At 39.2% G+C, this 11,596-nt stretch overlaps 1 long non-coding RNA gene across 1 annotated transcript; it reads right to left on the bottom strand.

The window, feature by feature from the left end:
* Window positions 1–10,375: 10,375 nt before the first annotated feature.
* On the bottom strand, window positions 10,376–10,873 carry LOC145428509 (uncharacterized). Its single transcript, XR_013908799.1, has 2 exons — window positions 10,655–10,873; window positions 10,376–10,572 (listed from the first exon to the last, which is right to left on the bottom strand). It is a non-coding gene; the product is annotated as an uncharacterized LOC145428509 (long non-coding RNA).
* Between the last annotated feature and the right edge of the window lie 723 nt (window positions 10,874–11,596).

Below are 11,596 nucleotides of genomic sequence, written 5' to 3'. Positions count from 1 at the left end.
CATCTAAATGTCTTATAATTGCCATAATTGCCAGTCCGCAGTTAAGCCTGAGATTGAAACGGGACCATTAAAGCACACATGCATTCTGCTTTTTGATCATGAGAGAAGCTCTGTGTCACATTATAGCTGAATGGTCATTCGCAACATTTGGTTTGGGCTAAACTGTATAAGTGTGCGAGTCAACTTGGGCACATTGGGAATCGTGGCTTTTGCATCAAAGTTGGGTGTCATCTAAGACACTGGTATTATTTCCCTTCTTTATGTGCATTCCCAGCTCTATGGGAATCCCCCCCACGTCTACTGCACCTTAAGGTACCTATGTGTACCTATGTGTACCTTTTCCAAGACTTTCCAAGGTTCACGTACCAGTGCATTTCAAAATATTTGAAAACTGTGAAAAAGTTCATTTTTTCATAATTTAATTAAAAGAAAGGTAAACTGACATGTATTCAATATTCATTATGTGTAAAGTGGAACATTTTAAGCCTTTTATGCTTTAATTTTGACAATGGCTCATCAGAATCAGAAACCCAGAATCTCAAATATTTCATTTTGAGTTTGAATAAATTACTATTTATGTGATGGCCCTCCAGTCCAACTCGCTCCCCCCTCTCTCTCTATCCATCTGTGTTGTTTGTGCACAAACCACAGCCTGTATTTTAGAGGAGGGTCTTCCTCCAGCTGCTGTGCATCTGAGCTGATTACCTCACCTGTTGCTAAGCCGATGATCAGCTGTCCCCCTACTTAAGCTGGATGAAGCCGTCTGTTTGATGCTGGATTGTTAGCAATGAAGAGTCAGTGGAATTTTTCTCCCTTTTCTGTGAGCGAGAGCAGCTTACCTTCTGCTCACTTCTGTGCAGGATATCTGGACTTGTGGTTTGAGTAAACCTGAGAGTGAGTAATCTGATGAGGAGGATTAATGATCTGTTTAAGTGGGGCCTCTTCATGACTGAGAGGTTTTGGATCACGCTGCTTGGAGCTTCTGTTAATCATTGACACAGATGTTATATTGTAAATAAATGTACTGAATCAGAGTTTGAGTCTATTAGAAAAACCACAAACATGAAAATTTAGACTACATATATACTGTATCTCTAATTCAGGCCTGAATCATTGGGAAGACTACTGACTTGTCAGATTTCCATATGATGACCATCCATGCTCGACAAGGAAGCTACACCACAGAAGGTCACTGCTCAGAGAGCCACACGCGATATGGAAGCATATTAATGGGAAATTGACAGGAAGAGGAAATGTGGTAGCAGATGGTGCACGGACAACAGGCATGAAGGATTATCAAGAATTGTAGAATAGACTCTGTGACGACTTGGGTGCCATGTAATATGCTTGCAGTGGTGGCTCTTAGTCCACTGTGTTTTATCAAGTTCAAAGTCAACACATCTGTCAACCAAGGGATTTTAGAGCATCTCTCGCATCCATCTGCTGCCAAGCTTTATTGAGAAGCTCATTTCCTTTTCCAGCAGGACTCAGCACTTAGCCACAGTGCCAAGACTTCGATCAAATTGTTTGGTGACGGTGTTGTACTGTGAAGGTCTGGCCAGGAGGCGTCCCTGAAAGAAATCCCATAATTTATGTGCAGGCCACTATCAAAGCAAACCTGGGCTTCAATAACACCCCAGCAGAGCTAATCTCCTCCATGTTATGTCGCATTGATACAGTTATTCATGAAAAAGGATCCCAAGGTTTCTTAAATATTTAAATTAACATACTTTTAAAAAGTTAGGCAGTTCTATATTGTGACTCCTTATTTGATTAATCTTAGGCAAGATTCTAATGATGAAAGGTACCTGAACTCTCATTGAGTGAGCTGTAAGCCATAATCATCAAAACAGGGGGATGCTTGAAATACTTCATCTTAAGTGTAATGACATCATGTTCTCAGCCAGTAAAATGCTCATATTTACCTTTTTTTTAAAAATTGTAATCTTCTGTTGCCTTCTTAGTAACTGTACAAGAGTATCCTCCCACACAGATTTCAACACAGGTGGAGGATAGAAAAAGCTTTGAGTGATCAGTAAGATTTGTCATGTGACAATGTGAAAGGAGAATGATTGAGGAACCGAAATGCAGACTTGTACGCAAAATAAACTCTCTGTCACGACGTAGGACAGAGGGAGACGCAGACATAAATACACACAAGGGCAAATGAGGGAACAAACCACATGAGGGAACTGTGGCTAAGAGGATACACCTGGGAAGCGCAGCTGGAAACGATCTAGAAGGAGAGACAGGACAAGCAAAACTGAACATGATGCACACCAGACAGGAGACTATAAAAGTAAAGACAAAACACTCTGGGCCAATGACCCAGGGACCCTGACAAGATTAGCAAAGAGCTATAAAAAAGATCATTTTGTTCCTTTTACCATTTTAATCTGCATGTTTAACTAGACAGATTCATCCATACAGGCCCACTTCATGCTTTAAACTTTACAGATAGGTTTGAGTGTTTTATCCCTTGTTTTTTTCTTATTTTGTCTGTTGTGCCACCTAAGTCACATTTCTGCAAATATCGGAATGAGTGACCTTGAGCTAACACTTGATGCAGTCCTAAATGACTAGCACTTTATAAATGTGAATTGTCATATTTACAGATAGCAACTTCTTAGAGTCCAGGCCAAAGTCGTTGTAGTGGAATCTTTTGAAGTGGAAGGACATAAGCCAGTAACTCCTTTACAAGATGAAAGGTTTTAGATAAATTGAGCAGGTTCAGAGACTAGACTGAACAAACGACGACAAAAAAAAGCCAAAGAGAAAGGCAGAGGGACTGAAAAGCCGAGATCAAAAAGAGAGAGCAGAGAGCCTGTAATGCAGATGCACTTTCCAATAATTGTATCATTTTGACCTACTGGGTAGCTGCACATGTCATGAAACCATTGTAGATATAATGTTCTGATAAGAACAAAACAGACACAGCCAACTATGAATTGGTGCAACAGCTGTCTGCTCTGAAGATATTTCCCTGAGGATTTTGCGAAGGTTGTAAACACTGGCTATCAGCTTAGGTAAGCAGATAATCATTACCATCTGACTGAAAGCTGCTTATGAAATCTGAGAGAAATCATATATATATATATATATATATATATATATATATAAAAAAAAACACCCAGCACGCCCCTGCGGGCGGTTTATCCTTCAAGCTCGGGTCCTCTACCAGAGGCCTGGGAGCTTGAGGGTCCTGCGCAGTGTCTTAGCTGTTCCCAGGACTGCGCTCTTCTGGACAGAGATCTCCGATGTTGTTCCCGGGATCTGCTGGAGCCACTCGCCTAGCTTGGGAGTCACCGCACCTAGTGCTCCGATTACCACGGGGACCACCGTTACCTTCAACCTCCACATCCTCTCGAGCTCTTCTCTGAGCCCTTGGTATTTCTCCAGCTTCTCGTGTTCCTTCTTCCTGATATTGCTGTCATTCGGAACCGCTACATCGATCACTACGGCCGTCTTCTTCTGTTTATCTACCACCACTATGTCCGGTTGGTTAGCCACCACCATTTTGTCCGTCTGTATCTGGAAGTCCCACAGGATCTTAGCTCGGTCATTCTCCACCACCCTTGGGGGCATCTCCCATTTTGACCTCGGGACTTCCAGGTTATACTCGGCACAGATGTTCCTGTACACTATGCCGGCCACTTGGTTATGGCGTTCCATGTATGCCTTGCCTGCTAGCATCTTGCACCCTGCTGTTATGTGCTGGATTGTCTCTGGGGCATCTTTACATATATATATATATATATATATATATATATATATATATATATATATATATATATATATATATATATATACATATATATATATATATATATATATATATATATATATATATATATATATATATAATGAATATATATAATGAATATATATATATATATATATAATGAAATGCACAATCAAAGTCTGAATATATAGAATGTATGAACCTCATGTTTAGAGATGAGTTTTTTTAGAGATGAGTTTTTTTTAATTCTCTGCCTTTACAAAATGGCATCAGCTGAACTATTTCAGTACTATAGTTTTATAGAGCTTGACAACTGTTTTGCGACAGCTGTTCAAACTGCAAATAGTAGAAATAATTTGGAATTTATACTACGTCACCTTTTCATTACTGCAACATTTCTAGTGCTCATGAATAATGTTCAACAAAACGTGTCTGGGAGAAGATTACGCACGCTTCTTGAGGGAATTTATCAATCACTGATGGAGATGTCAACTGAGCTAACACTTCGAGCAGAAGCTCGATTTCAGATTTCAACGGTGGCGAGTGCGAGAACGTTTAAGAATAGTTGATCCAGTGGGAAGAGCTGAGAGGACGGAGAGCAATTCAGCGGAGGGTCTACAATGTCACTGTCTCAAATCAAGTGTGGTATGCCTTTTTTCACTTTTTAAATTTGATTAATGTTAATTATTACTTCCTGCATGGCAGTAATATAATATTTTGTTTGTGTTTTAATAAACAATGTTGTATGTCTGGGTTGAAATATTGTTTATCTCCAGAAATAGGTTACATGACAGAAGTACAATGTCAAAGTCATAGACCTTTATTTTAATGTACATCTAGTGTCATCATAATAATATATTTCTTCTTATTCCAGGCATATCCAGTCGTTAAGTCTGACGTCACTAGCCGTGTCTGGGCCTAAACTCCGCTGCAGGTCCATATATCAAATGATCACTGTGGCATTACTGAGAGTTAAAACACTGTCTTAAGTCTTTCATCTTTAATAAAATGATCAGCGTTCTGCTCTACCAGGTGTAACAATTGAGTTTAACATCCAGGCATCCATGAAAACGGAATTTATGACATTTAACGGAGTTAGAAGTTAGCAGGAAGTTAGCTCGCTAGCTTCTATCTAAATACAATATAGCATGTCCTGACTGCGGAGTTTTGGAAACAAATTAGAACGTACAGCTCTGTTATCACTTCCAACATAAATGAAGACAGAAAACGAAACAGCAGTGACGTTTGTAGGGTTGCTGAAGTTTGGCTAGCTGGTATATAATGATGTGCTACGTGACCGCTAGCGACACAGCTATGTTAGCATAATATAAACAAGCTAACTTTTTTTCCACTCGATAAAAGTTAACGTGAGTGTTCTCGGTGGTCAGGAACAAATGTAATTGCATGGCAGGATGCTGTAATAGGACCAAACTTCAGCCAGGAGAACAACTGAGATAATCCATCCACAATACAAGGTTAGTTATTCATATACTGCTGCATGGGCTGGGCTGTAGTTACATCCTAAGGTTTTAAAAACTGTGCTTAAATAAATGAGTAGCGATAATAAAAGCCGAGGGAGGTCAACAGTGATCACTGACTGTTTTAGGAGCTTTTTGAGATCAAATAGAAGAAAATACATAACATTAAACATGTTAACAACACAAAAGCCATATTAAACGCAGACTACTTTAGACCCGGAAGTAGGATTCGTCGCGTCATCACTGAACAACCGGATAGTCACTGCATTACCTACATGAGATGCTGCACATATAGCAGAGCATCAACTGCTATGCAACTTTTCCAGAGTTCCATTGATCTTTTTGGCCTCCCACAACATGTCAGGAGTGATGCTGGCAGTGAGAATATTGATATTGCATGGTTTATGATTGAACATCAAGTTCCAAACAGAGGAAGCTTTATGGTTGGATGAAGTGTGCAAAATCAAAGAATTGAAAGATTTTGGGTTGAACTAAACAGAGTTGTGTCAGCATACTTCAAAGACCTTTTCCTCTTTATGGAAAACGTTGGGATTTTAGATAGCACTGACCCATGTCATATTACGGCTCTTCATCATGTATATCTTCCAAGAATGAACAGATCTGTGGATGAATTTGTAAATCAGTGGAACCATCACAGCTTAAGGACAATGGAAAATAACTCCCTGCTGCAGCTGTGGACTGTTGGAATGTTGCAGCTTCCTCAGCATCACAGACCGCTCAGTCAAGTGCACTTCAGACATCGTTCTTACCATCACCAGCAGTTGACGGCTGTGAGGCAGATCGACCCCTTGAGTGACGATGGAAATCACAGATTAGAAGTTTTTTTGACAGCATGCCACATGCTTCAGTTAAGTTATTAGTAAATTTGTTTGTGTTAATTAAAAAATGTATTTGAGTGCCAGACACTAAAAATTGTGAAATATCATGATACTGAAAGGCTATTATTTAGGTAAAGGTAAGGTAAGGTAAAAAGACTGGTTTTATCTTCATATTCACTTGTGCCATTGAAATCATAAAAGTAGACAAATAAAGTGTTTAGACTACACTTTTCTTTCATGACAAACCATAATTGGCATAGTACAAAATGTTACAGTATATGTTACATATGATTGTATGATGTACTAATTTATCTGTTAATAAACAGGAATTATGATTCGTTCATTAAATAAAATATGTTATACATTTTAAACTCTTTAGACTCTTTTTTTAAAAACACAAAGTGCATAAAAAGTAGGAACACAGAACACTTTACTTGTGTATTTCCAGCACCCAGACGAAGGAAATAATATTCTGTAGTAATGGGGCTAGGCTTAAAAAAACAAAGGAAAGGGAAAAAACCCCCCAAATAATCTACAATGAGCCTGTGTTATCAAGTAGTATAGTAAAATATGCAAACAAAATCCTTAAAACACTCCCTGCAAACCAGGTTATGTTTATTATTATTATTATTATTATTATTATTATTATTATTATTATTGTTGTTGTTGTTATATGTTATACGTTGATAACATATAATAATTTGATAAGATTGTAATGTCATATAGTGTGATATAATGTTCATATTTCAACCTGTAACATAACCAGGTTTGACCAAACCAATGTCTGTCACGTTTATAGACAACTTTGCTGGCAGTGTTGGAGATACTGTCTTTCCACCTTTCAGTATGTAGGGTTACTGTAATACTTTTCAAAACTTTACCAAAACCTAACAGAAACATTTTTTTAAACCTGTGAGTTAAGCTAAAAATTAAATGATATTAATACGAATTTCTGTGTAAAGCATAAATGTTCAAATGGGACACTGAAATGAAGCTTTGCTCCTCTCATTTGAAAATTCACATTGTGTGGAATAGTTGAACACAGGAAGCATTTGAGAAAACTGAATTCTATATAATAATGAGATTGTGGCATATCATTTTGCTCACTGCAAGGGTGCTAAATAATCTAATGTTACTATGGGTCATATCAGAGACAAAACATGACATATATTTCTGTCTAAAGTTCTAGAGAAGATTGTTCACTCCCAACTCCAAACTTATTTGGATGCAAATAATATAGGGGAAAAATTTCAGTCTGGGTTTAAGCCACGCCATAGCACGGAAACTGCATTACTGAGAGTCTTTAATGACCTTCTCTCAATTGCTGACTCAGGTGGTCTTAGTTTTGCTTGATTTGTCCTCTGCTTTTGATTTGGTGGACCATAATGTTCTTTAATGAGGTTTGAGCGTCTGTCAGTGCCCTTAGCTGGTTTAAATCCTATCTATCAGAAAGGTCCCTTTCTGTCCTCCATTGCCCCTGTCACCTCTGGTGTCCCCCAGGGGTCTGTGCTGGGTCCTTTGCTGTTCTCTTTATCCTTGTTACCCTTGGGCCGAATCTTTCATAAATACAATATTTCCTTTCATTTTTACGCGGATGACATTCAAATCTATTTTGAACTGGCTGAGGATGTCACATCGTCGTTGCAACACTTCTTTGATTATATGAGTGAAGTTAAAAACTGGCTACTGAGCAATTCCCTCATTTTAAATGATAAGAAGACAGAAATTGTAATCTTTGATACTCCCATCCTGCGGGCTGAACTAATTGATATATTTGGGCCCTTTGCTGACTCCCTTTCTGATACTGCAAGGAACTTGGGTGTTGTCTTGGACAGTTCCTTCAAGCTGGACAAACATGTGTCCTCTGTAGTTAAATCTGGTTTCCTACATAGCCCTACATACCACGTAAGGACCTGGAAAAACATATCCATGTCTTTGTTATATCAAGATTAGATTACTGTAATTCCCTTCATACTGGTCTCCATTCTGCCCTTGTTCACAAACTGCAGCTCGTTCAAAACGCTGCTGCGCATCTCTTAACTCAGTGGTCCCCAACCCCCGGGCCTCGGACCAGTACCGGTCCGTGAGTCGTTTGGTACCGGGCCGCGAGAGTTGAGGCTCAGGTGTGAAATGTATAGTTTTCAGGGTTTTTATCGGTTTTCAGCGTTATTTTGTTATCGTTTACTCGGTTTTCCTGGGTCTTTTCACGTGTGTTATGAATAAATTTTCTTTTTTTCATTACCGGTACTAGTTTTATTTTGTTGTATTTATCTGCGACACCTTAAAAGCTGGTCCGTGAAAATATTGTCGGGCATAAACCGGTCCGTGGTGCAAAAAAGGTTGGGGACCGCTGTCTTAACTAGAACTGGTAGGTTTGAGTCTATTACTCCAGTTCTCTCCAACCTGCACTGGCTCCCCATTAAACATTGGATTGTTTTTAAAATTTTATTGCTCACTTTTAAAATCGTAAATAACACAGCACCCAGCTATCTTAAGGATCCCCTCAGCTTTTATACCCCTAGGAGAGCACTTACATCAGCAGGCCAAATGCTCCTGGTGCGACCTAGATCCTGCCTTAAGACCAGAGGTGACCGCGCATTCGCCTCTGTTGCACCCTACCTCTGGAATAATCTTCCTCAAGCTATCTGCGCGTCTGATTCAATTCAATCTTTTAAATGTCGATTAAAAACTTATTTATTTAGCCTTGCCTTCCCTGCCTCCTAGACCATGCATTTTTAACTGTACTATAACTTATCTTTTTTGCTTTTATTAATGTTTTTATGTTTTAACCTTTAGCCTTTCGACTCGTACTATGCCTGGTATTATTGGTTAGTTATGTCTCCCACCTGTTAGTATATTCTATTTGTACTTATATTATTTTATTATTTTATTTACTTGTATTTATTATTGCTCTTATTTGGTTTCTGTGAAGCACTTTGGCATAGACCTTGTTTTTAAATGTGCTATATAAATAAAATTGTATTGTATTGTATATAAGCAGGAAAAAAAATTAACTACAATCAAAAAACAAAAAATGCCTCACATGTATAAACTGAAACAAAATTATTCCATCCATTCTCTTCTGCTTATCTTTATCTGGGTTGCTGGGGGGCTGGCGCCTATTCAGCTACCGCGGGACGAGAGGCAGAGTACACCCTGTACAGACTGCTGTCCAGGGTGTACTCTGATGCGGGGTTAACAACATTAACAAAAAAACAAGAAAATAAAAAATGCATATGCAAAATAGAAAAAAGAAACACCCAAATCCTCATCATGTCAACAATCCTTGAGAAAACACATCATGCTCTTCCAAATCCTGGTGAATTCCTTATTGCAAAATCCGTGTCTGATTTGAAAGTAGTGTACACTGCATGAACTGGTATAGGAAGGATATTTTCACAAGTATTGGCCACTGGCTGGTATGCTGTCACATCAGCGTCGCCTGGTTCAGCTTCATCCGAGTCTTCATCCTCGTCTGGTCCGACCTCGGCCACTGCTTCTGCCACGCCTGGTCTGCCTGTTACCACAGGTAACAGGCAGTAATAACTACAAGTAACAAACACACATATACACATATGGAGGGCCATATATAGATAGATAGATAGATAGATAGATAGATGGATAGCAAGAGAGATTTATTTTTATCCAGTGTATCAGTAATTTCTTCTACAATTATCGCTATTGAAGTGGTTCTTTGCGTTCTGAAACCATAATGACCAACATTTATTATCTGATGTTTTTCAAGGAATTTTTCTAATCTTGAATTAAAAAGTGGCACGGTGGTTAGCACTGTTGCCGCACAGCAAGAAGGTCCTGAGTTCAATTCCAACATCAGGCCGGGGTCTTTCTGTGTGGAGTTTGCATGTTCTCCCCGTGTTTGCGTGGGTTCCCTCCAGGTACTCCGGCTTCCTCCCACCGTCCAAAGACATGCAGCTTGTGGGGATAGGTTAATTGGATAATCCAAATTGTCACTAGGTGTGAATGTGCGAATGAATGTGAGTGCGACTGGTTGTCTGTCCCTGTGTGTTGGCCCTGCAACAGACTGGCGACCTGTCCAGGGTGTACCCCGCCTCTCGCCCTATGACAGCTGGGATAGGCTCCAGCGCCCCCCGCGACCCTGAAAAGGATAAGCGGAAGTGAATGGATGGATGGATGGAATTAAAAAGTTTCTCTAGAATTTTTGAGAATTGAGGCAGTAGAGAAATAGGCCTATAATTGGTAAAACTGTGTTTGTCATTACTTTTATATAGTGGTATTACTTTCGCAATTTTTTTTTTTTTTTTTGATAAGGTTTCCGAAAGAGGCGCAGGCCAGCGTTTTCCTTTAAGCGAAGGACAGTGCGTTTATTTACAGTGAACACATACACCAAGTGGCTATATACAACGTGCAGGGGAAACGGGTCCGGGTCGCCAGGGTCCGTGGGAAACAGGGTTGGGAGAAGGGTGTTCCACACTTTCTGTACAAAAACGTTCCCCCTCAATCACTCCTCTCCGCATCGGGTTCCAAAAACGATCTACACACAAAACGTCGGGTTAGCAGGATAATTATAAGAAATTCTCAAAGTACAGGTTAGCAGAAACACAAGTCTAACTGACACTGATAGCTCAACGATCCAGCGAAGACTAGTGCAGACTCGCCATCTAAGTAGTGCAGTAATCAGCTGGGATCAGCGGCCGGTGTGGTGATGAGCAGGTGTGTGGGCCAGCAGCGGGAGCCCGCAGTGAGCATCGCCGTGGCGAGAGAGAGAGTGAGAGAGAGAGCAAACAAACCACAAACATATTGCCCAATAGAGGATTGACCAGCGGGGCACGGGGACCATGATACTTTTTGAAAACAACCGGACTGAAATGATAAATTACAGATATATGTTAAGGGACTAGCAATATTCAGAATAACCTGTTTAACTACAGACATATTTATGTTTTGATAATCCATTGAAGACTTACGTTTACATTTTAATGTGATATTTATTAGTTCTTGCTCATTTGTAGCTGAGAGGAACAGTGAAAAGGGATTTGATTTTATATTACTGATATTTTCATTTTTATGACACGGGATGTCCGCTGCTAGTTCAGGGCCAACATTTATGAAGAATTTATTGAACCCATCGACAATATTACTCATGTTGTGATTTTCACCATTTGCATCAGTAAAATATTCAGGATATGATGTTCCAGAAGATCCTTGTTTAATTAAGTTGTTTAACACATGCCAAGTTCCTTTTATATTTTTATTTCCATATAATCTTCTATAATAAAGTTGTTTGCTCGTTCTTATAATAGCAGTCAATTTATTTCTATATGCTTTATATCTTTGTTCCACTTTTGTTTTTACTTTGATAAACTGTTTATACAGATTGTTTTTCTTTTTGCAAGCATTAATAATTCCTTTTGTGAGCCAAGGACTTTTTATCTTTTCTTTGTCATGTGTTCGTTTACAGGACAATGTTTATTGTACCACATAGTAAAAATATCTAGAAAATTATCATAAGCCTTGTCCTCATCTGACTCTTCACACACCGAACTCCAATCTTGTTG

The sequence above is a fragment of the Astatotilapia calliptera genome, chromosome 1 (assembly GCF_964374335.1).
Source record: "Astatotilapia calliptera chromosome 1, fAstCal68.1, whole genome shotgun sequence".
Taxonomy (NCBI): Eukaryota; Metazoa; Chordata; class Actinopteri; order Cichliformes; family Cichlidae; genus Astatotilapia; species Astatotilapia calliptera.
The sequence above is the reverse complement of the archived record's forward strand: the minus strand, read 5'-3'. Positions and strand labels throughout refer to the sequence as shown.